At 43.9% G+C, this 25319-nt stretch overlaps 1 pseudogene; it reads right to left on the bottom strand.

Moving 5' to 3' along the window:
• On the bottom strand, positions 1-25112 carry LOC106563641 (alpha-actinin-3-like; annotated as a pseudogene).
• Between the last annotated feature and the right edge of the window lie 207 nt (positions 25113-25319).

Raw genomic sequence — 25319 nt, forward strand, 5'->3', positions numbered from 1 at the left:
GTTACTTTGATTTTGACCCCCCCTTTGTTCAGGGACACATTATTCAATTTCTGTTAGTCACATGTCTGTGGAACTTGTTCAGTTTATGTCTCAGTTGTTGAATCTTATGTTCATACAAATATTTACACATGTTAAGTTCGCTGAAAATAAACGCAGTTGACAGTGAGAGGACATTTCTTTTTTTGCTGAGTTTCAGAATCCTTACAATTGTGAGAGATCTTGGTTGACATGACCAGACACAGTCACTAATGATGTCCAGGGGATCAGAGAAAAACCTCCCAGTGAGTTGTGCTGGAGTTGGGTGGGGATTTTGGGGGAGACGTGTGTGTACTGTATGTAGGTATTGACAGGAGAGGGTCTGAGTTGTGTTTATAAGTCGCTCATGCCGTACAGGGCACTGGAGAAGGAGATGTAGTCCAGGGCGCCTGGGGGCGCGTCACTGCCAATGTACCTGGTCATGAGGCTGACACAGTCGTCGGCCTGCTCTGGGGGCAGCTCCCTGCGCAGTTCTTCCACAGTAATGTATGTCTGGGAGGGGAGGACACAGGTCAACAAAGGTCATCAGGGGATATCAAAGGCACAGACACCACAAAATAACCTAAACCAATGGCTCAAATGAGCTGTTACTTCATGTGACCGACGGAGTTTACAGAAGAATAAGTGCAATAATGGTTCCGCTAAACTCACCTTGTCGGAGGCCAGGATCTTGAAGGAGGCCATGACCTGGTCGGCGGTGTCTGTCTCGGCTGTCTCACGGGTCATGAAGTCGATGAAGGCCTGGAAGGTGACCACGCCTGTGTTGTTGGAATCCACCAGGGTCATGATGTGGGCAAACTCCACCTCACCCTGAGGGTCACACACAGACAGACATAGGCCGAGAGAGGAAGGAAGACAGGGTTATTTGAGTACAACAAATAATGACTCACACAGAAACCAACATATGTCCATTGCCCCAAATGACTGGGTCCTAAAGCAGTCCCACTCACCAGATCAAAGCCCATGGAGATGAGACAGGCTCGGAAGTCGTCTGGATCCATCATGCCATTTCTCTTCTACAAAGGAAAAACAAAGATCACTAAACCACATGGACTGGAAAGATGACTGACAGGTGAGCTCAAGCTCCGTCTTACCCTGTCAAAGTGGTTGAAGGAGGCTCTGAACTCGTTGAGCTGCTCCTGGCTGGTGCCGTTAGCGTCACAGGTCAGGATCTGGTTCTCCACCTCGTTGATGGTGCGGACGATGGTGGTCAGGAGCTGCTCCCAGCCCACACGCACATGCTGAGATGAGGAGAATACAGGATTAGAATCTGAAGACTTTACAGACAGAGAGAGACAGACCGAGAGAGAAACAGAGAGACCGAGAAAGAGAGGGGAACCCTGTGGCAGTACCTCCATGGTAAAGTTGGTGTGCTTGTTGTCGAAGAGGAGTCTTCCTGGCTGAGCTGGTGGTCTCCCTCCAGTTTGTCGATGTTACACTTGTAGTTGATGATGTTCTGCTCGTACTGCTTCAGGTTGCTCATCTGTTCCTCCAGGGAGCCGGCGATGTCCACCATCACATAGCTGATCTCCGACAGGAGGAGACAGGGGCTGTGTTAGTGGGACATGTACAGAGTACAATGACACTTCATCAATAATATCATGTTAATAGATGCCATTTAGCAGACACTTTTATCCAAAGCAACAGTCATGCATGCATACATTTTACGTATGAGTGGTCCCCGGAATCAAACCCACTATCCTTGCATTGCAAATGCCATGCTCAACCAACGAAGCTACAGAGGAACACCATTCATTCATTTAATTGTATTTATTTAGCCAGGATGATCCACTCATTAAGCATTGCCACTGTTTTCCAGGGAGCCCTGGGTTCCATAAAATCAATAAAAACATTTATGCACATCACATAAAAGTTGTGTTAATACCAGGATTCATTGACTGTCTTGAGAGGATATGCTTGAACAGTTATAAACAACTCTGGAATAATCTAATGAAGAGTGAGTTTGAGTGGGAGCTGTTGAGCGTTACTGTACCTCCATCTTGGTCTGAATCCAGGGTCCAATGATGTTGGCCTGGGCAGCAAACTGGCGCCTCAGCCTCTCGTTGGACTGCTGCCTGGCCACCTCCTCCTGCAGCATCAGGGCTCTGAGGGGCACCAAGTGTTTCACCTGCACACCACAGATAAAGGACGGGCAAAGCTGATCAAATCTCCACAAAGTTTAACAAAGGAGGTACAAAGTTGGACCTGGAGCTTGATGTATCCTAATGGTTCAGTGTTACAGACTGAATGATAACCAAAGCACTGTTGCATTGAGTTGTTCAATGTTCGTCCTTAGAATGAGAAGGGTCATCTCACTCCGTGAGTAGACAATATCTAAGAGATGGACATGTACTCACAGCATCCCACTTGTTGGTGATGTCCTGGGGGGAGAGGACGGTGTAGGGGTTGACTGACAGCTTGATACCGTAGGTCTGAGCGATCTTCACAATCTCACTCTGGATGCCCATGGTGGCCATGTGCTCCTTATCAGCCTCTGGTAGGGTGGCCTTGAACTGGTAATCAGACTCTGAGGAAGAGGAGGAGGAGAACAAGAGAGGAAGAATAGGATCAGCCAATAATAAATGAATGAAATGAGGATATGACAAACTAGCTACCCTCCTATCATGTCTCCTACCTGGATCTCCTCAATGCTGTGCACAATGAACATATCCTGTAAGTCCTCCATGGCTCCATCCATCCAGTTGTTGAAGGGAGCTGCTCTCTTGGCGAACTCCAGGTATAGCTGATCAATGGTTTCCCACAGCTTCTCCACACGCTGAAAAAACATGCATTTAATGTTATCAACTGGAAACTAAAGACTTGTATGGAAGCTGAATAAAAGGACATAACATCTGAAGCCTATTTGTGTAAGTAGGGTAAGTTATGTAGAGGTCAGGAAGTCATGGTGTTATGTGGAGGTTTGAAATAGGGTCATGTCTGTCTGTCTCCAGGGTACCTCAAGTGAGTCTCTCCTCTTTTGGTTGTCCCACTGGTCACAGATGCAGTGGGCGTTGATGGTGACAGTGTCATGATAGTCCAGCTCACTAGGACATGAAGAATATGAGATTGGAGGTAGCATTCCCTCAGAGAGTGATTTTAGACCATTAGAAAGAAGGGTGATTATTTTCTATTTCTCACTCTCTCTTTCATTCTATCTATCTTTATCATTCCATCAATCTCTCTTTCATTATCATTCCATCAGTCTTTCTTTCATTCTATCTATATCATTCCACCAGTCCTTCTTTCAGTCTCTGTCACTCTCCATCTAATTTCTTTCTCTGGCTCTCTCTTTCTTTCGCACTCTCTCCATCTCTCTCCTTACTTGAGCTCCTGGGCGATGGCAGCGATCTGTTCCACTGTGTCCTGGTGGGCGGCCAGGTCAGACTCAAACGCCTCGTGTTTCCTCATCAGACCCTGATCTCCATCAGAGAGGCCGACTCATAGTCCTTCATGGACAGCAGCTCCACCTTACCTGAAGACCACAGGGACACACACTGACATAAAGTAGAAATACCTTAGATCTATTATTACACAAACTAAGTTTAAAGGAGGGTTTTTACAACCTTCTTAACACAAACCCTCCACTTGATTTGAGATAATTGAGAGTCTCCGTCCTCATCTCCCACACCTGAGGTCCAGGACTCATGCAGGACTCATGCAGGACTCATGCAGGGAACACTTCAATTTAACCTTGCGCAATACCCTAGATGCAGTTGCACCCCTAAAAACTAAAAACATCTGTCATAAGAAACTAGCTCCCTGGTATACAGAAAATACACGAGCTCTGAAGCAAGCTTCCAGAAAATTGGAACGGAAATGGCGCCACACCAAACTGGAAGTCTTCCGACTAGCTTGGAAAGACAGTACCGTGCAGTATCGAAGAGCCCTCACTGCTGCTCGATCATCCTATTTTTCCAACTTGAGGAAAATAAGAACAATCCGAAATTTCTTTTTGATACTGTTGCAAAGCTAACTAAAAAGCAGCCTTCGCAAATGGAGGATGGCTTTCACTTCAGCAGTAATAATTTTATGAACTTCTTTGAGGAAAAGATCATGATCATTAGAAAGCAAATTACAGACTCCTCTTTAAATCTGGGTATTCCTCCAAAGCTCCATTGTCCTGAGTCTACACAACTCTGCCAGGACCTAGGATCAAGGGAGATACTAAAGTGTTTTAGTACTATATCTCTTGACGCAATGATGAAAATAATCATGGCCTCCAAACCCTCAAGCTGCATACTGGACCCTATTCCAACTAAACTACTGAAAGAGCTGCTTCCTGTGCTTGGCCCTCCTATGTTGAACATAATAAACGGCTCTCTATCCACCGGATGTGTACCAAGCTCACTAAAAGTGGCAGTAATAAAGCCTCTCTTGAAAAAGCCGAATCTTGATCCAGAAATTATAAAAAACTATCGGCCTATATCGAATCTTCCATTCCACTCAAAAATTTTAGAAAAAGCTGTTGCACAGCAACTCACTGCCTTCCTGAAGACAAACAATGTATACGAAACGCTTCAGTCTGGTTTTAGACCCCATCATAGCACTGAGACTGCACTTGTGAAGGTGGTAAATGACCTTTTAATGACGTCAGACCGAGGCTCTGCATCTGTCCTCGTGCTCCTAGATCTTAGTGCCGCTTTTGATACCATCGATCACCACATTCTTTTGGAGAGATTGGAAACCCAAATTGGTCTACATGGACAAGTTCTGGCCTGGTTTAGATCTTATCTGTCGGAAAGATATCAGTTTGTCTCTGTGAATGGTTTGTCCTCTGACAAATCAATTGTAAATTTCGGTGTTCCTCAAGGTTCTGTTTTAGGACCACTATTGTTTTCACTATATATTTTACCTCTTGGGGATGTTATTCGAAAACATAATGTTACATTTCACTGCTACGCGGACGACACACAGCTGTACATTTCAATGAAACATGGTGAAGCCCCAAAATTGCCCTCGCTAGAAGCCTGTGTTTCAGACATAAAGAAGTGGATGGCTGCAAACTTTCTACTTTTAAACTCGGACAAAACAGAGATGCTTGTTCTAGGTCCCAAGAAACAAAGAGATCTTCTGTTGAATCTGACAATTAATCTGGATGGTTGTACAGTCGTCTCAAATAAAACTGTGAAGGACCTCGGCGTTACTCTGGACCCTGATCTCTCTTTTGAAGAACATATCAAGACTGTTTCAAGGACAGCTTTTTTCCATCTACGTAACATTGCAAAAATCTGAAATTTTCTGTCCAAAAATGACGCAGAAAAATTAATCCATGCTTTTGTTACTTCTAGGCTGGACTACTGCAATGCTCTACTTTCCGGCTACCCGGATAAAGCACTAAATAAACTTCAGTTAGTGCTAAATACGGCTGCTAGAATCCTGACTAGAACCAAAAAATTTGATCATATTACTCCAGTGCTAGCCTCCCTACACTGGCTTCCTGTTAAGGCAAGGGCTGATTTCAAGGTTTTACTGCTAACCTACAAAGCATTACATGGGCTTGCTCCTACCTATCTTTCCGATTTGGTCCTGCCGTACATACCTACACGTACGCTACGGTCACAAGACGCAGGCCTCCTAATTGTCCCTAGAATTTCTAAGCAAACGGCTGGAGGTAGGGCTTTCTCCTATAGAGCTCCATTTTTATGGAATGGTCTGCCTACCAATGTGAGAGACGCAGACTCAGTCTCAACCTTTAAGTATTTACTGAAGACTTATCTCTTCAGTAGGTCCTATGATTAAGTATAGTCTGGCCCAGGAGTGTGAAGGTGAACGGAAAGGCTGGAGCAACGAACCGCCCTTGCTGTCTCTGCCTTGCCGGTTCCCCTCTTTCCACTGGGATTCTCTGCCTCTAACCCATTTACAGGGGCTGAGTCACTGGCCTACTGGTGTTCTTCCATGCCGTCCATGGGAGGGGTGCGTCACTTGAGTGGGTTGAGTCACTGATGTGGTCTTCCTGTCTGGGTTGGCGCCCCCCCCCTTGGGTTGTGCCATGGCGGAGATCGTTGTGGGCTATACTCGGCCTTGTCTTAGGACGGTAAGTTGGTGGTTGGAGACATCCCTCTAGTGGTGTGGGGGCTGTGCTTTGGCAAAGTGGGTGGGCTTATATCCTGCCTGTTTGGCCCTGTCCGGGGGTATCATCGGATGGGGCCACAGTGTCTTCTGATCCCTCCTGTCTCAGCCTCCAGTATTTATGCTGCAGTAGTTTATGTGTCGGGGGGCTAGGGTCAGTCTGTTACATCTGGAGTATTTCTCTTGTCTTATCCGGTGTCCTGTGTGTATTTAAATATGCTCTCTCTAATTCTCTCTTTCTCTCTTTCTGTCTTTCTCTCGGAGGACCTGAGCCCTAGGACCATGCCTCAGGACTACCTGGTATGATGACTCCTTGCTGTCCCCAGTCCACCTGGCCGTGCTGCTGCTCCAGTTTCAACTGTTCTGCCTGCGGCTATGGAACCCTGACCTGTTCACCGGACGTGCTTGTTGCACCCTCGACAACTACTATGATTATTATTATTTGACCATGCTGGTCATTTATGAACATTTTAACATTTTAACATCTTGACCATGTTCTGTTATAATATCCACCCTGCACAGCCAGAAGAGGACTGGCCACCCCTCATAGCCTGGTTCCTCTCTAGGTTTCTTCCTAGGTTTTTGGCCTTTCTAGGGAGTTTTTCCTAGGGAGTTTTTCCTAGCCACCGTGCTTCTTTCACATGCTTTGCTTGCTGTTTGGGGTTTTAGGCTGGGTTTCTGTACAGCACTTTGAGAATATCAGCTGATGTACGAAGGGCTATATAAAAATAAATTTGATTTGATTTGATTTGAAATTTGATTCTGCTTGAACTTCTCAGCAAGGTGGTCCAGTCTCTCCAGGCGTCTGATCTCAGTGAGCAGCCATTCCTCATAGCCCTTCTCTACCTGCTCCAGACCCTTCCAGGCATTGGCAATGTCCTGAGAAGAGACAGATATCCAAGAGAAACCAGGGACTCAGTCAATAGAGAACATAACAGACTTGACCAGATTATGGTAATGAGAGTGAAAGTCAGAATCACTGGGGTGGCTGTGGGGAACATACCGAGACCATCTTTTCCTCAGAAGGCATGAAGGCGGGCCTGTTGCTCAGCCTCAGCTTGGTCTGCAGGGTGTTGAAGTTGATCTCCAAGTCATTGGGAGGCTTGTGGACGCAACGGTAGTCACGGAAGTCCTCCAGCTTCTTCTGCATGGCGCGCATGGTCTGCTCCGCCACGCGGTTCTCCAGCCAGGGGATGGTGTGACGGATCCATTCCAGCAGCTAGGTGGAGGGGGAGTACAGATATGTTACGCACTGAAGCCATCGTAACACAGAGACATTATTTTGAATGGATCCAGAACAGGGCAAACTAAAGGGTGCCCACCTCACTGGCCAGCGTCTCATACTCCTCCATCAGCTTCTCGTTCTCTTGGTTCACAGCCAGCACCTTGCAGATCCTATTGGCAGCTGTCTCGGCCTAGGACACAAGAACATTGATCAGAGGGGAAAGGCTACGTAGAATGGTGGTCAGTGGGGAAGCCTCACCTGCTCTGCTCCAGCAAAGGCGTGATAGAAGCAGGACACATAGGTCATGATGGCTTTCTCATCGGGCTTTGGCGTGTTCACAATATCTAAAATGTAGAGAAAAAGTTAAAAAGATTGCCAAAGATATGCAGAGAAATATTTACTCTTATTTGGTTCAGACAATAAAACAACTTCATAGTTAAGAATACTATAACAATATGGAAGAAAATGAAACATTCTACAAGAACCAATATCACTCCCTAAAAACAATAACCTTATGGAACAATCCTTGGATAGCTGTTCAGAATTCATCGATAAATTGGTCCACATGGAAACCTGAAGGCATAGAACCCGTAAATGACTTGGTTACAGAAAATACATTCATTTCCAATAAATCATTAAAAAGTAATTTTGGACTGATCAATGTAGATAGTTTCAAATACATGCAACTTAAAACCTCTTACATCTAGATGTTCCGCTAGCGGAACACCGCTCCAATATCCAATGAAAGGGCGTGGCGCGAATTACAAACTCCTCAAAAATCCCCAAACTTCCATTTTTCAAACATATGACTATTTTACACCATTTTAAAGACAAGACTCTTCTTTACCACATTGTCCGATTTCAAAAAGGCTTTACAACTAAAGCAAAACATTAGATTATGTAATGGTTAAATAAAAAAAATACAAGTATAGACCATATATTGTGTTCCCTGTGGTTATAAAAAAAGAGCAGAAGCTCTGAATTATCATTTCAGACCACAGTCTTACCTACCTACAGGTAGGTAAGACTGTTCCTCATGGAAAAAGCCTCCACTTATATGTCAAAGATAATAAAACAAAAACACTACAGTAGATATTACAGTATACTACAGTCTGCAAAAACACTACATTATTTACTATAGTATATACTACCAGTTCTTTTAATACAGTATTTACACTATAGTAAACTGTAAATACTACAGTAAAGTCAGCAAAAACACTACAGTGAATACTATAGTATTTATACCACAATATACTACAGTATTTTTTATTATGTGGGTATCTTTAATTGTTGTAGTGCTGTAAGATAGGTTGTTCACCTTCTGCATCCAACATCTTGGGGATGTCCAGGTACTTCTCTTCCACCTCGAAGGCAATGTAGAGGTTTCCCATGGGGTCATCCTAGAGACATACAAGACATGTCTCAGTGAATAAGAGACTAGTACCTGTAGGAGCAGACAGGATACGCTCATAGCCATGCTGAACTGTAGAGGCAGCTTTCTTTATATTCACCACTAAATGAATACTGATTTAAAGATGTTGCTTCAGAATAACTGTTCACTTTACAATAGAACTAAGATACTGAATTAGATTAGTTATCATCATACTCCATCACATTGTAATCACAATTATTGCTATTTCTGAAATTCTATCCTGAAGAAGATGATGCTGGAACAGCTACTGTATGTTTTGTACAGGCCTAAGGTTCCATTCAATTCAAAACGAAACATCATTGTTTTTAAGAATAGAAAACTGAACCAACTCGAACAGGTGTGAGATTGTTATTTCAAACCAGTGTCTTAACGGAAATGGACTGTCAGTAATGTTAGCCACAGCACAGTTCAGTTCTCTATGCCAGTTCCTCCATCCTCACCACTGTTCATTTACAAAACAAAGAAGAATCATAAATACCATGAAATACATCACAGAATAGACATAGAGTGGCAGGTAGCTTAATGGTTAAGAGCGTTAGGCTATTAACCAAAAGGTTGTGGGTTGAATCCCTGAACCGACTACGTAAAAATATGACGATGTGCCCTTGAGCAAGGCACTTAACCCTAATTGCTCCTGTAAGTCGCTCTGGATAAGAGCATCTGCTAAATGACGTCACTATGGGCGAGACGCTGATGTGGGCTGTTTGAGTGATGTTTGTGTGGGCCAATGGAGAGACTGGCTGAGTGTAGATCAGGGAAATGAGGACCAATCATGCAGGGATGTGGTAGGGTGGGGCCAGAGACAGCACCTTGCGCAGTTTGGAGTAATCAATGAGGTCAGGTCTGTGTCTGTAGATGAAAGCACACAGTGCCAGGCCATCCTTCCAACTGAGACACAGACCCTGGAATAGGGGGAGAAGGATGGAGAGAATGATATACAAATCAATCAAAGATGAAAAGGAGGAACAAAAGAGATTGATATGGAAAAAGAGGTAAACAATGAGATGAGGAAAATATCCTGTAACAATTGAGCAGATTGAGATGATTCAGAATTAAAACCATGATTTAAAGCCATATCAGTGAGCCAGCGTGGTGACCAGAAGAGGGTAGTGGCTGCTCACCTGATGTGGAAGTTCTGCACATTGACATTCCTGTAGGGGTCTGTCTTTTTCTGGCACCAGAGCAACAGACCCTCCTTAGCAGAGGTCTCTGAACCCACACAATGATGTAAGGATGATCATTTGTTTAAAAGAAGCCCTTGGTAGCATAGAAATAACCCTAACCATTAGACATGCCTATTCAATTTGTTGCATAGTTGAATGAGGCCTTAACTGTACTGTTAGAGACTTTTGCTGTGTGTCTTTGAAGAGTTCTCACCCTCTACAGAGATGTCCTGGATGGCGAAACGCAGGATGATGGTCCAGATCATCCCCAGGGTCATCTTTACATTACCATCCACAATCTCTGCAAAGGTCAAGGGTCAGTTAGATAGGAGGATAGAGACAATAAGATGTGAAAATACATTTACAGGAAACTCCATACATCAAGTAGATGAATGCTATGAGAATATAAGCCGGAGAAGGGTTTGGAAGGGTATAGAAGGGTTTGGAAGTATTTGAACGTATTTGGAAGGGTATAGAAGGGTTTGGAAGGATTTAGAAGGGTATAGAAGGGTTTAGAAGGGTATAGAAGGATTTGGAAGGGTATAGAAAGATTTGGATGGGTATAGAAGGACTTGGAAGGATTTGGAAGGCTATAGAAGGGTTTGGAAGGGTTTAGGGTTTGGAAGGGTTTTGGGGTGCGAGGCCCACCCTCAGCACCAATGGACACCAGCTTGACTCCCTTGCTGCAGATGAAATCCAGTGCCTTGTTCACATTGGCGATCTTGTGGAAACGCATTTTACCTTTGTCTGGCTTGGGAAGCCTTTCACCTGCACATCCAAACAAACACGACATGGACCCATTAGTTAGCATTAGGGAATGGCAATAGTGAACTGTACTTAGAATTTGACCATGCAGAAAAGAGAAAAGGGTGTCCAACTACCTGAGATGACTTCAAGCAGCAACATGAGTTTGAGTCCATTCCTGAAGTCCTCCTCAATGTTCTCAATCTCTGTACCCGCTTTACGCAAGTGAGAGTTGCACCAGGCAGTGAAGGTCTGAGAGAGAAAGAGCGTATTACAATAATGCATAAAAATGATCCTAAAATGCGTGATGCGTCACTTATGAAACACCTTTAACACCTTGATCTAGCTCCATATGTTTTTCAGGGATTATGGGTCAATATATCTACGTTACCACTGATCCTGCTTTGGTTAATACAAATTCTAGAAAACAATCAACTTGAAAGCTGCAGTGCACAATGATCTCATGTCATCTGCCACATCCACTGTATAACAGCTTGTGGAAAAACACCTTTCAGTATCATCATGTATGCAGCATTAGGTTTTCAAGCTACAACTAACCGTCTGAATAGTTAGTTCAGTATCAAGACATAGGTAAATACCATACTCAAAAATGTACATTTACCCTATTTTCAAATACTGAGAAATAGCAGTAGCAATACAAAGCAGAGAGAGAGGAGAGTCTGAGGGAAGGACTGAACCTAGACAGACGAGAGTCTGAGGGAAGGACTGAACCTAGAGAGAGGAGAGTCTGAGGGAAGGACTGAACCTAGAGAGACGAGAGTCTGAGGGAAGGACTGAACCTAGAGAGAGGAGAGTCTGAGGGAAGGACTGAACCTAGAGAGAGGAGAGTCTGAGGGAAGGACTGAACCTAGAGAGAGGAGAGTCTGAGGGAAGGACTGAACCTAGAGAGACGAGAGTCTGAGGGAAGGACTGAACCTAGAGAGAGGAGAGTCTGAGGGAAGGACTGAACCTAGAGAGAGGAGAGTCTGAGGGAAGGACTGAACCTAGACAGACGAGAGTCTGAGGGAAGGACTGAACCTAGAGAGACGAGAGTCTGAGGGAAGGACTGAACCTAGAGAGAGGAGAGTCTGAGGGAAGGACTGAACCTAGAGAGACGAGAGTGAGGGAAGGAATGGACCTAGAGAGAGGAGAGTCTGAGGGAAGGAGAGATAGTGAAAGGGAAAGAGGGCAAAATGGAGAGAGAGAGAGAGAGAGATTGAAGAATGTTCAGGTCCAATGTCATTTAATGTAAGTAAGGCTAGAAGAGGAGACTCTTCCGCAGCAGGTGCCTAACCCTCAAATCAACCCCTACTGCCATAGATGCCCAAATTTAGACTGGGTGGGGGGGGGGGGGGGGGGGGGGCTAAGGAGGAGAAAGGAGGAGGTGGGGGTTGAAGGAGGCTATATCGGGTAGCCATAGGACACCAGGGGACAGCCGACAGCAGAGTATTCCTGCAGCAGACACTCTCAACCAACAGTGTGTGAAAAGGGAATGCTGGGAAAAGGAGAGGGGGCGTGTTTTTTTTTTTACCACTCTAGATGTTAGCTTTACAGTAATACCTTTACCCTGCCTACTGGTGATTTGGGATGGGATAATATCATACAATCAATCACCTTTTATCCTTCTTACTAAGAGAAAGGCAGTGACCACACAGTGAATTAATAAAAATGAAATAACTTCATGTGTTAAACTGAGACTTGAGAATGATAGATCAACTCATATGATCGATCATAATGATCGTCATAATGTTTTATTTACTTTGTAAATTGAATAACATAAAACTGGTGCTACAAAATGCCCAAGAACTCTGGAAAGAATGTTAATATGGAATGTATGTCTTGTGCATGACAGAGGTGAAAAGCATAACAGCAATAATTCTTCGAGAAATTAACAAGAAACAGATTTAGACCAAAGAGGCATTCATACTGGTACAGCAATGCCCTACCCCTACCTAACACCAACTTTATTGTTGAGAAAACTCAAGGCAAAAGCATAACAAATGGTGAACTACTATTTTTCTGAGTAACTCATTTCCAGATATCTCTTGCACTTAAAGCCACAATAACAAACAAGGCCTCGCCACAAAACTCATGTCTCAATGAACATTGTCTGAAGGTCAAACACTAACATTACATTAACTCACATAAGACAATGTTCCACGGCAGCACACAACACCATTCAGTAACTGAGCAACTCTTTCTCTAGATGAGAGTTACTGTATTAAACGATGATCATATAACTATCAGAACTAAGGTGTTAATACAACTTCCAGGCTAAAACATAATTTACAAAAAGGCTAAACTCCACCTGAAACTACGTCTGTTGCTGTCACTGAGGACTATATAGCTTCTCCAATGTATTAGCTCAAACCAGAGTGAACTATGAGACAAATACAGTGGCTATTATTATGGAGCCCTGTTGGCTTCAGGTTGTATAGCAGGTCTGAAGCTAAAGTTGTCCCATGTCATCCTTCCAAGTCTCATTTATCACTTGAACGTAAGGAAGCCTGGGAAACAGAGCTACATTTGGGGGTTAAGGTCAGTGAGAGACTGTGGCCCAGAGCCTGGCACTCCCAGTTGGCTGTAGGAGACAGTGGCCTGGGCCTGGGACTTCCAGGAGACTGTGGGCTGGGCATGGGACTTCCAGGGGACTGTAGGAGACTGTGGCCTGGGCCTTCCAGGGGACTATAGGACAGTGGCCTGGACCTGGGACTTCAAGGGGACTGTAGGAGACAGTGGGCTGGGCCTGGGACTTCCAGGGGACTGTAGGAGACAGTGGCCTGGACCCGGGACTTCCAGGGGACTGTAGGAGACAGTGGCCTGGACCTGGGACTTCAAGGGGACTGTAGGAGACTGTGGGCTGGGCATGGGACTTCAAGGGGACTGTGGGCTGTGCATGGGACTTCGATGGGACTGTAGGAGACTGTGGGCTGGGCATGGGACTTCAAGGGGACTGTGGGCTGGGCATGGGACTTCAAGGGGACTGTGGGCTGGGCATGGGACTTCCATGGGACTGTAGGAGACTGTGGGCTGGGCATGGGACTTCCAGGGGACCGTAGGAGACAGTGGCCTGGGACTTCCAGGGGACTGTAGGAGACTGTGGCCTGGGCCTTCCAGGGGACTGTAGGAGACTGCGGCATGGGACTTCCAGGGGACTGTAGGAGACTGTGGCATAGGAATTCCAGGGGACTGTAGGAGACTGTGGGCTGGGTCTGGCACTCCTTAGTAGTGCTTCCCTTCCTCCTCTTTCTACTAGTTTTCTTTCATTATTTGTTGTTTTTATGCATGAATACAATTGCTCACTGTTCGTTGTTGGCTTTTCCTGCCTAAGTTTGCCCACTTTGCCTGGGTCTGGGACTCCCAGAGAGTTGTGGGAGACTGTGGCCTGGGCTGGCACTCCCAGGAGGTTGTGGGAGACTTTGGCCCTGGGCTGGCACTCCTATGGGGGCTGTGCTGGCGCTGGGATTAGCACCCTCCACAGACACGCAGGACTGAGTCACTGGAACATCAGGCAGGAGCCCACCAGCTCTCTACTAACCATTGATGTTAGTTGGCAAGAATGTGGGGCCTGCTCCCTTAACATAGTGGTATGGAACACGCAAGCCCAAGGGCTCAGACAGAAGAAATAGACAGGCATCTGCACGTGGACGCACACACACAAGAAAATTGTGATTTATGCTTACATTTCAACCAAAACACTTTAACAATGTTTTATATCTTATAAAGAGCAACACAATATACTTTTGTGTCTGGCATTAAGCCAAAAAACACAGATGTCACCACATACATAAAATGCATAGCTCCCATCATGCAACAAATGTACTGCGACCATTTCCATGACTACCAGTTACCTTTGAGTTGGCAGCATAGACTTCTATAGCAAACAGTTGGTTGCCAGTCCCTTTCTGCTTGAATTGAATACCAAATACAATGCTCTTAGTTTTAGAGATGTTCAGGACCAGTTTATTACTAGCCACCCATTCCAAAACAGACTGCAACTTAGAGGTTTCAATGACTTCATTAGCTGTGGTTGATGATGCATATATGGTTGAATCATCAGCATACATGGACAGACATGCTTTGTTTAATGCCAGTGGCAGGTCATTGGTAAAAATAGAAAATAGTAGCAGGCCTAGAGAGCTGCCCTGCGGTACACCACACTTTACATGTTTGACATTAGAGAAGCTTTCATTAAAGCTTGTATTATTTCTTTGTACTCCCTGACGAAGGCCATGCAGCCAAAACGCGTCGGATTTTTTTAAAACCTTGTTTCTATTGAACATGCCATTCAAATAAAGGCATTTTAATTAATTATATCAAGGGTGTCTTGGTCCTCCTTTCTTTTTGATGACCAATTCACCCCTTTTACCAAAGAGCACCTTCTGTCTACCAAAATGTACTATTGTGTACCTCAGTAGCACTTCCCTTCCTCCTCTTTCTACTAGTTTTCTTTCATTATTTTTTTTTTTTTATGCATGAATACAATTGCTCACTGTTCGTTGTTGGCTTTTCCTGCCTAAGTTTGCCCACTTTGCCAATTAAGTAATCATTAAAATAATTGGCAACATCAAATGGTTTTGTGATGAAAAAGCCATCTGATTCAATGAAAGATGGAGTTAAATTTGTCTTTCTGCCCATCATTTAAACTACTCAAGTTTTTTTCCATCATTCTTTATATCATTGATCTTGGCTTCATAATACAGTTTCTTCTTCTTTTTGTCGAGGTGGAAGAGAAGTACCTGGACATCCCCAAGATGTTGGATGCAGAAGGTGAACAACCTATCTTACAGCACTACAACAATTAAAGATACCCACATAATAAAAAATACTGTAGTATATTGTGGTATAAATACTATAGTATTCACTGTAGTGTTTTTGCTGACTTTACTGTAGTATTTACAGTTTACTATAGTGTAAATACTGTATTAAAAGAACTGGTAGTATATACTATAGTAAATAATGTAGTGTTTTTGCAGACTGTAGTATACTGTAATATCTACTGTAGTGTTTTTGTTTTATTATCTTTGACATATAAGTGGAGGCTTTTTCCATGAGGAACAGTCTTACCTACCTGTAGGTAGGTAAGACTGTGGTCTGAAATGATAATTCAGAGCTTCTGCTCTTTTTTATAACCACAGGGAACACAATATATGGTCTATACTTGTATTTTTTTTATTTAACCATTACATAATCTAATGTTTTGCTTTAGTTGTAAAGCCTTTTTCGAATCGGACAATGTGGTAAAGAAGAGTCTTGTCTTTAAAATGGTGTAAAATAGTCATATGTTTGAAAAATGGAAGTTTGGGGATTTTTGAGGAGTTTGTAATTCGCGCCACGCCCTTTCATTGGATATTGGAGCGGTGTTCCGCTAGCTCACTTGAGTGGGTTGAGTCACTGACGTGGTCTTCCTGTCTGGGTTGGCGCCCCCCCCCTTGGGTTGTGCCGTGGCGGAGATCTTTGTGGGCTATACTCGGCCTTGTCTCGGGATGGTATGTTGGTGGTTGGAGATTTCCCTCCAGTGGTGTGGGGGCTGTGCATTGGCAAAGTGGGTGGGGTTATATCCTACCTGTTTGGCCCTGTCCGGGGATTTCATCGGATGGGGCCACAGTGTCTCCTGACCCTTCCTGTCTCAGCCTCCAGTATTTATGCTGCAGTAGTTTATGTGTCGGGGGGCTAGGGTCAGTCTGTCACATCTGGAGTATTTCTCTTGTCTTTTCCGGTGTCCTGTGTGAATTTAAATATGCTCTCTCTAATTCTCTCTTTTTCTCTTTCTTTCTTTCTCTCTCTCGGAGGACCTGAGCCCTAGGACCATGCCTCAGGACTACCTGGCTTGATGACTCCTTGCTGTCCCCAGTTCACCTGGCCGTGCTGCTGCTCCAGTTCCAACTGTTCTGCCTGCGGCTATGGAACCCTGACCTGTTCACCGGACGTGCTACCTGTCCCAGACCTGCTGTCCCAGACCTGCTGGAACCCTGACCTGTTCACCGGACGTGCTACCTGTCCCAGACCTGCTGTTTTCAACTCTCTAGAGACAGCAGGAGCGGTAGAGATACTCTCAAAGATTGGCTATGAAAAAGCCAACTGACACTTACTCTTGTGTTACTGACTTGTTGCACCCTCGACAACTACTATAATTAATATTATTTGACCATGCTGGTCATTTATGAACATTTGAACATCTTGGCCATGTTCTGTTATAATCTCCACCCGGCACAGCCAGAAGAGGACTGGCCACCCCTCATAGCCTGGTTCCTCTCTAGGTTTCTTCCTAGGTTTTGGCCTTTCTAGGGAGTTTTTCCTAGCCACCGTGCTTCTACACCTGCATTGCTTGCTGTTTGGGGTTTTAGGCTGGGTTTCTGTACAGCACTTTGAGATATCAGCTGATGTAAGAAGGGCTATATAAATACATTTGATTTGATTTGATATATCCTTGTATTGCTACTGCTGTATCATCAAATTAGTTATCTAAGTGAGTCTCAGAAATGGCTAATATATGAATGTTATCTGATAATAGCAAGTTACTGATTTCATGAACCTTATTTCTAAGGCTACATATATTCATATGGGCTATTTTCAGGCCTTTCCTGGGTAGCCTATTAGAGATAGACATAATACTGAAAAGAGCAAACAAAGCAAGAGAAAAAAATATACATTCAGCAGTCCATTAATCAATTGGTGTGTGTGTGTGTGTGTGTGTGTGTGTGTGCTGCGGGGTTGAAGCTACGAACCTTGTCCACCCTCCCTGCTTCTGGGAGGGAGGGTGGACAATGAGTCTGTCATAGCGGATGTAAGCAATGTCCCCATGTGCTCTGGCAGCTTTCATGGCTGGGATAAGTTCTTTCCTCTTCTGGCGCACAGCTTCAGGATAGTCCTCGTTGAGGAAGATATACGTTCCTCTCAAGTTCTTGGGTCTCTCCAGAACAGCTATCTTGTCCTTGAACCTCAGGAACTTGACCACTATTGGCCAGGGCCTATCACCTGGGCCGGTGGTGGGTTTTCCAGTCCTGTGGGCGCACTCCACCTCAATCTTCCTGTGGTCCATCTTCAATTTCTGAGAGATCATTTTCCTCTCTTTGTCCTCAGACTCCGTCCAGGTCTCATGTGGAGATTCTGAAATTTCGTCCACAACCATGTTGTTTGCCTTGATTATCCCTTGAGTCTGATTTATCCGTCATTGTTATCATGGATTCACACAAAGAACTGAAGCCCTCTCTCAATGACTTGCATATTGCTGTCATCTTGCCGTTCTCCTGTTTCAACTCATCGAGCTGACCCTGGTAGAATAGCACACTGTTCTTCAGGTCCTGGACCTCTCTGGACAGGTCATCCATTCTTTTAGTTGAATCCATCAGTATTTGTACAAAACACTTGAAGCTATTTTTTTGTTGTTGTAACAACTGCTTGTAGAACTATTTTTGTTCATTTAAAAGATCCTTCACGTGTGATAGAGAGACACCACTGCCCTCAACGGTACTCCCACTGGCTTTGGTCTTTGTCATGGTAGCTAGCAACGTAGGTTACGCTGTTACTCCTCGCAGTTCCAGACAGGGCAGATCACAGGGAACATTGAAAACAACAAACAGCAGGGATCTAGACAGCCACAAACCCAGGACAATCCACGGTCCCAGCCACAATGCCTAACCGAGTCGCAGACTGAGATCAAGCCTTCAAGAAAACCCTGCTAGTTTGATATGCAGCTAGCTAGCAGCTAGGCTTGCTGCAACGCCAAATAGCTCCTCAGACCCGTCCTTTGTTGGCAGGATCACTGGACAGAGACTAGCCGTCCCAGCAACTGACGCCAACTGCATCGCAGGATCCAAACTAAGCTAGCTACTAAGAACTTTTCAATACACTTTCAAAACAACAAACTTTTCAAAACAACAAAATCAATCTGTTCCACATTCAACAGGAAGTGACGGGTTACAACATGGCCAAGGAGCAGCTATGGATGTCCACACAGACCCAACTGCACAGCCCAGATCAGTTTTAATTATTGTTTAGGTTATTTTTACAATAAGAATGATTCTTCAGTGCCTCTCGAGTGGCACAGTGGTTTAAGGCACTGCATTGCAGTGCTAGTTGTGCCACTAGAGATCCTGGTTCAATTCCAGGCTCTGTTGCAGCCGTACGCATGGGGCAGCGCACAGTTGTCCGGGTTAGGGGAGGGTTTGGACGGCAGGGATGTTCTTGTTCCATCGTGCACTAGTGACTCCTGTGGTGGGCCGGGCACAATGCATATAACATTTGGAGTGTCTAGTTTGAGAAACAGACGCCACACAAGTCCTCAACTGGCAGCTTCATTAAACAGTACCTGCAAAACACCAGTCTCAACGTCAACAGTGAAGAGGCGACTCCGGGATGCTGGCCGTCTAGACAGAGTTCCTCTGTCCAGTGACTGTGTTCTTTTGCCCATCTTAATCTTTTATTTTTATTGGCCAGTCTGAGATATGGCTTTTTCTTTGCAACTCTGCCTAGAAGGTCAGCATTCCGGAGTCGCCTCTTCACTGTTGACATTGAGACTGGTGTTTTGCGGGTACTATTTAATGAAGATGCCAGTTGAGGACTTGTGAGGCATCCGCTTCTCAAACTAGACACTCTAATGTACTTGTTCTCTTGCTCAGTTGTGCACCGGGGCCTCCCACCCCTCTTTTTATTCTGGTTAGAGACAGTTTGCACTGTTCTGTGAAGGAAGTAGTACACAGCGTTGTAAAAGATCTTCAGTTTCTTGGCAATTTCTCTCATGGAATAGCTTTCATTTCTCAGAACAAGAATAGACTGACGAGTTTCAGAAGAAAGTTATTTGTTTCTGGCCATTTTGAGTCTGTAATCAAACCCACAAATGCTGATGCTCCAGATACTCAATTAGTCTAAAGAAGGCCAGTTTTATTGCTTCTTTAATCAGAACTACAGTTTTCAGCTGTGCTAACATAATTGCAAAAGGGTTTTCTAATGATCAATTAGCATTTTAAAATGATAAACTTGGATTGGCTAATTAAGTGATGGTTGCTGATAATGGGCCTCTGTACGCCTATGTAGATATTCCATAAAAAAAATATACCGTTTCCAGCTACAATAGTCATTTACAATATTAACAATGTCTACACTGTACTTCTGATCAATTTGATGTTATTTTAATGGACCAAAAATGTGCTTTTCTTTCAAAAACAAGGACATTTCTAGGTGACACCAAACTTTTGAACAGTAGTGTATGCTGAGCACTTGTTGGCTGCTTTTCCTTCACTCTTCGGTCCAACTCATCCAAAACTATCTCAATTGGGTTGTCGGGTGATTGTGGCCGGGTCATCTGATGCAGCACTCCATCACTCTTCTTGGTCAAAGAGCCCTTACATTGTCCTGTTAAAAAACAAATGATAGTCCCACTAAGCCCAAACCAGATGGGATGGCGTATCGCTGCAGAATGCTGTGGTAGCCATGCTGGTTAAGTGTGCCTTGAATTCTAAATAAATCAGACAGTGTCACCAGCAAATCACCCCCACACCATCACACCTCCTCCTCCATGCTTTACATTGGGAACCACACATGCAGAGATCATCCATCCACCAACTCTGCGTCTCACAAAGACACGGCGGTTGGAACCAAAAATCTAAAGTTTGGACTCATCAGACCAAAGGACAGATTTCCATCGGTCTAATGTCCATTGCTCATGTTTCTTGGCCCAAGCAAGTCTCTTCTTCTTATTGGTGTCCTTTAGTAGTGGTTTCTTTGCAGAAATTCGACCATGAAGGCCTGATTCACGCAGTCTCCTCTGAACAGTTGATGTTGAGATGTGTTTGTTACTTAAACTCTTTTTTGGGGGGCTGCAATCTGAGGTGCAGTTAACTCTAATGAACTTATCCTCTGCAGCAGAGGTAACTCTGGGACTTCCTTTCCTGTGGCGGTTCTAATGAGAGCCAGTTTCATCATAGCACTTGATGGTTTTTGCGACTGCACTTATTGAAATGTTCAGTATTGACTGACCTTCATGTCTTAAAGTAATGATGGACTGTTGTTTTTCTTTGCTTATTTGAGCTATTCTTGCCATAATATGGACTTGGATTTTTACCAAATAGGGCTATCTTCTGTATACCTTGTCACAAAACAACTGATTCGCTCAAACGCATTAAGAAGGAAAGAAGTTCCACTAATTAACTTTTAACAAGACACACCTGTTAATTGAAATGCATTCCAGGTGACTACCTCATGAAGCTGGTTGAGAGAATGGCAAGTGTGTGCAAAGCTGTCATCAAGACAAAGGGTGACTACTTTGAAGAATCTAAAATACATTTAGATTTGTTTAACAGTTTTTTGGTTACTACATGATTCCATGTGTTATTTCATAGTTTTGATTTCTTCACTATTATTGCACAATGTAGAAAATAGTAACAATAAAGAAAAACCCTGGAATGAGTAGGTTTCCAAACGTTTGACTGGTGCTGTATGTCTGCCAGCATTTGGGAGGGCTGCAGAAACCCCAATGACTATTTATAACTGCTAAAGGGCTAACATCATCAGCATAATTATTAGCCTTCTGGTGTCCAAAGTACAGTGAGTCTTCTAAGACTGTACAGACAGACTGAGGCTTCCATCCAGTGATGGATGACGCTTCATGGTGTCTACTGAAAGGTACACAAGGATTTATAAATGCTGCTGACAATGTCATCCATTTCGTATAGAATTTTTTGTTTATTATTATAATAATTTTCTTGCAATTCGTATGATATGTTACAAATTCCAATTCACACAATATGTTACAAATTGGTATGTGCTTCTTAAGATCCTGTTCAATCTCTTTACGTCACCTAGACACTTGCCCAACATAAAGTAAGGCCTTTGCCATGTACAGTCTGCTGTTGAAAGGCTGAACCTTACTGGAGAGGAGAAATTGACATAAATGTGGTCAATGACATTATTTGCAGGGATTAACTGCATCGGTCTCCATGACCTAAACAACCCTTACCCTCCAATCTCTCTCTCTTGAGATTCAGCTCCAATGCTCCACTTAGACGGATCCTGAATTTAGCTGATCAGAAATACCTGCATGACCTTGAGTCCTGACACCGATAACCCCCCACACCAGGCAGTTGATAGAAGCTGCCGTACAAGGACACATCTTCTGGAATAGCAACTGCCATTTGATCATACTGATGGCTTTCTCAGCCCCCTCCCTCCATCTACAGCCTGTAAAAGGCTCCCCAGCTTGCTCTCTCTCCCGACCTATTCAGCCGCCATAATTCCCTGATTTCCAAAACCTACGATTTGTACCTTAATTTAAGATTGCTAATCTTTCAGCGTGTAGGTGCAGATGGAAACCCCTTAAAAAACTGCTTGTATTAAAGTATTGAATGACTTCAGTCGCATAGTTTTAGTTAACATTAGGAGAAAATGGATGGATAGGAAAGGTCAAACAGGTGATGCAAAATACACCTGCTGTTTTTAATAAGTTAATACATAATGTTTACCATAGGAAGTTGTATTTGGAGTGTGTGGCTGTAATTCATTGCTAACCAGGCTTTAGTTCATTGCTAGTGGTGGTGCAACTGGTTCAGGACCGCCTGCATTTAGCCATACTGTATTAGGGTGTTAACGTTTTCAATGACTATGCAGTGGAGGCATGGATGGCCAATGGATAACTACGCAATAAGACATTGAGATGTTTTACAGGCTGGTATTTTAGCACAGCAATTAGTGGACTAGAATACACACACCACACTGGTTCATGTGCTGGAAAAGTATCAAAGCGATAGAAACATGACAAGAACATTTAAGCTGTTGTGGTTTCATCACTCACTTAGTCTGACAAACATCCATACAGCAAAATGTGTCCAGAGATGCTTAATTGGGAACAATACATAACAATCCACCAATCCCTCTGTGAAATTGAGCATGTCACCTGTGAGCCGGATGCATGTGGACTGGTGTAAAACTGGTTCCTTTCCTGGACAGCTGCATCCAACAATCTAACTAGCAACTAATGGAGGCCAACAGAGAGCTAACAGGTGGTAGACAAACACAGACAGTCCTGCAGCTGTCAGGATCCAGAGACCACAGGCAGGATCAGACAGTGCTCCATAAACATTGACTAGGCCTAATCCCTAGACTACACCACTGAGCCAGGGGAACACCCAACTACGTGTTACATCATCAAACATAAGTCTAAAATAGATAAACGTCTACAGAACATACATAGTGGAGTGGGCTCCAACAGGTAAAAAAATAATGCCCAGAATTATTTTTACAGGTAAATAGCACGCACATACCATTGCAAAAGGTTACCATACTCAACGCAATGAATTCTCAAAAGCCACAAAATAGGGGGCCCTAAGTGTTTACTAAGTGCAGTGTAACAGTCTCTGACGATCACAGTCTCTGACGATCATAGCTGATTTGGTTCTGGGTGCTGAGATTAATGCATTTCTATCCGAGCATCCTGACTATACAACTGGCAGCAACAACAAACAAGGATATTATAAGGCCCTCTGTGACAAGAATTTCCCTCGGCTTATGTGGAGTAAGTTAGTAAGCACATTTGTTCTTGAGCGTTTGGCAAACACCGTCGCTTAGTACTTGAAGAGGAACTTCTAGTCTTTCTGGTCAGATGCCTGCACTCCAAAATCAGGATTTCAGGCAGCTGTTCTAGAGTACTAAAGCCGTATTTGTTGTCATACCGACAAATGAAAAATAAATAAAAATAAAACTAAGAACGGTAAGAATCTAGAGGTTATTACCTCAGAAGATTTAGGTCCCTTATTGGATAAGACTAGTCTACCATGGTGTACTCTCATAAAACCCCAGAGAACAATGAAGAGGCAAAACACTTGCAGTAGCAATGGGATTGATGGGCTGTAGGAATATGATATAGGGGGTGTGGTGGGCGGGTTAAGCATGTATATTTCATTAGTCTATTTGGGGGTCTGAAATACAGTAAGCTCTCTTGCCACTCTACGTCTCCCTGTCTTGGTGTTGTCATCTGCTGCAGTTTCTGCAATATAGGAATTGAGCGACTTGCATTTGGCTCAACTACCCTCACACTGATGGGAAACCAATGTAGGCTAGCCTACCCCTGTCAATGACCACTATAAGACAAACAGTTGAAAATAGGTTGAAGTTCATATAAACTGGTATGTGCAATGAATCTTTACAAATCAAGCAGGTGAATGGCCAGTATTCAATTAGATCAGCCGACTTTAAATGTGATTCAGGCATCCTCCTCCCTACCTGTAGCTGGTCTAATGACCATTATACCCATCCCCAAAATGGTATTGTACAAGCAATTATTTAATCAATAAGTTCACTGGCAACTCATTCAAATTGTTATCAGGGACCTTAAGCGGTACAACAGATATACACAGTGTACAAAACAACAGAAACACCTTGACTGATTGACCAGGTGAACCCAGGTGAAAGCTATGATCCCTTATGTCACTTGTTAAATCCACTTCAATCAGTGTAGATAACATGAGGTTAAGGATTTTTAAGCCTTGAGACAATTGAGACATGGATTGTGTGTGTGCCATTCAGAGGGGGAAAGGGCAAGACAAAATATTTAAGTGCCTTTGAATGGGGTATGGTAATAGGTGCCAGGCGCACTGGTTTGTGTGTCAAGAATTGCAAAAACTGCAACTCTGCTGGGGTTTTCAGGCTCAACAGTTTCCCCTGTGTATCAAGAATGGTCCACCACCCAAAGGACATCCAGCCAACTTGACACAGCTGTGGAAAGCGTTGAAGTCCACATGGGTCAGAATCCCGGAGGACGGCTTTCAACACCTTGTAGAGTCCATATCCCGTAGTTCAGTTGGTAGATTACGGCGCTTCCAATGCCAAACTAGTGGATTCGATTCCCGGTAACACTTAAAATGCATACATTACTAAGTTGCTTTGGATAAAAGTGTCTGGTAAATGGCATATAATGTATATATTATTAAAGCAATATGGCACATCGGGGGTTTGTGGTATATGGCCAATATCCCAGGCTCAGGGCTGTTCTTATACACGACGCAACGTGGCGTGCCAAGATACAGCCCTTCGTCTTGCTATATTGGCCATATACCACAACCCCCCGAGGTGCCTTATTGCTATTATAAACTAGTTACAAACGTAATTAGAGCAGTAAAAATAAGTTGTCACATCCTTGGTATATGGTCTGATATGCCACGGCTTTCAGCCAATCAGCATTCAGGGCTCGAACCCGTTTATAATATAATATTAGGAAAGTGTTTCTAATGTTTTGTCCACTCAGTGTATATCCAGAGGGTACATATCCTGCACGCTACATAGGTACCAATCATTCATTTTGTAAATAGTAACGCCATGCAAAATTTGTAGGCCATATACTTGTGGGCCAAATCACCTTGCGCTGCTGTTTTTCCCAGGCGGGGTCCAATAGAAGGTCCCTGTCCCAATCATCCTCTTGGTTCATGTAGACGTGCTCCGAGTCCGAAGTCATCATGTAGGAACCACATTGCACCTGCGTTTCAATTGCTGTCATTTCGATGTCTCCTTTGGGAGATGCTTATCCCCTCGACCTACTCAATTTCATTTGCACTTTTCAATTAAACATACACGCGCTGAGCCGTCAACTCTTAAGCCCGCAAAATTGTAGGAACACTTTCTGTGGCAGAGACAACTGCACCCGATTACAGATTCCTTCCTA

This window comes from Salmo salar, chromosome 11 (genome assembly GCF_965601325.2).
Source record: "Salmo salar chromosome 11, fSalSal1, whole genome shotgun sequence".
Classification (NCBI taxonomy): Eukaryota; Metazoa; Chordata; class Actinopteri; order Salmoniformes; family Salmonidae; genus Salmo; species Salmo salar.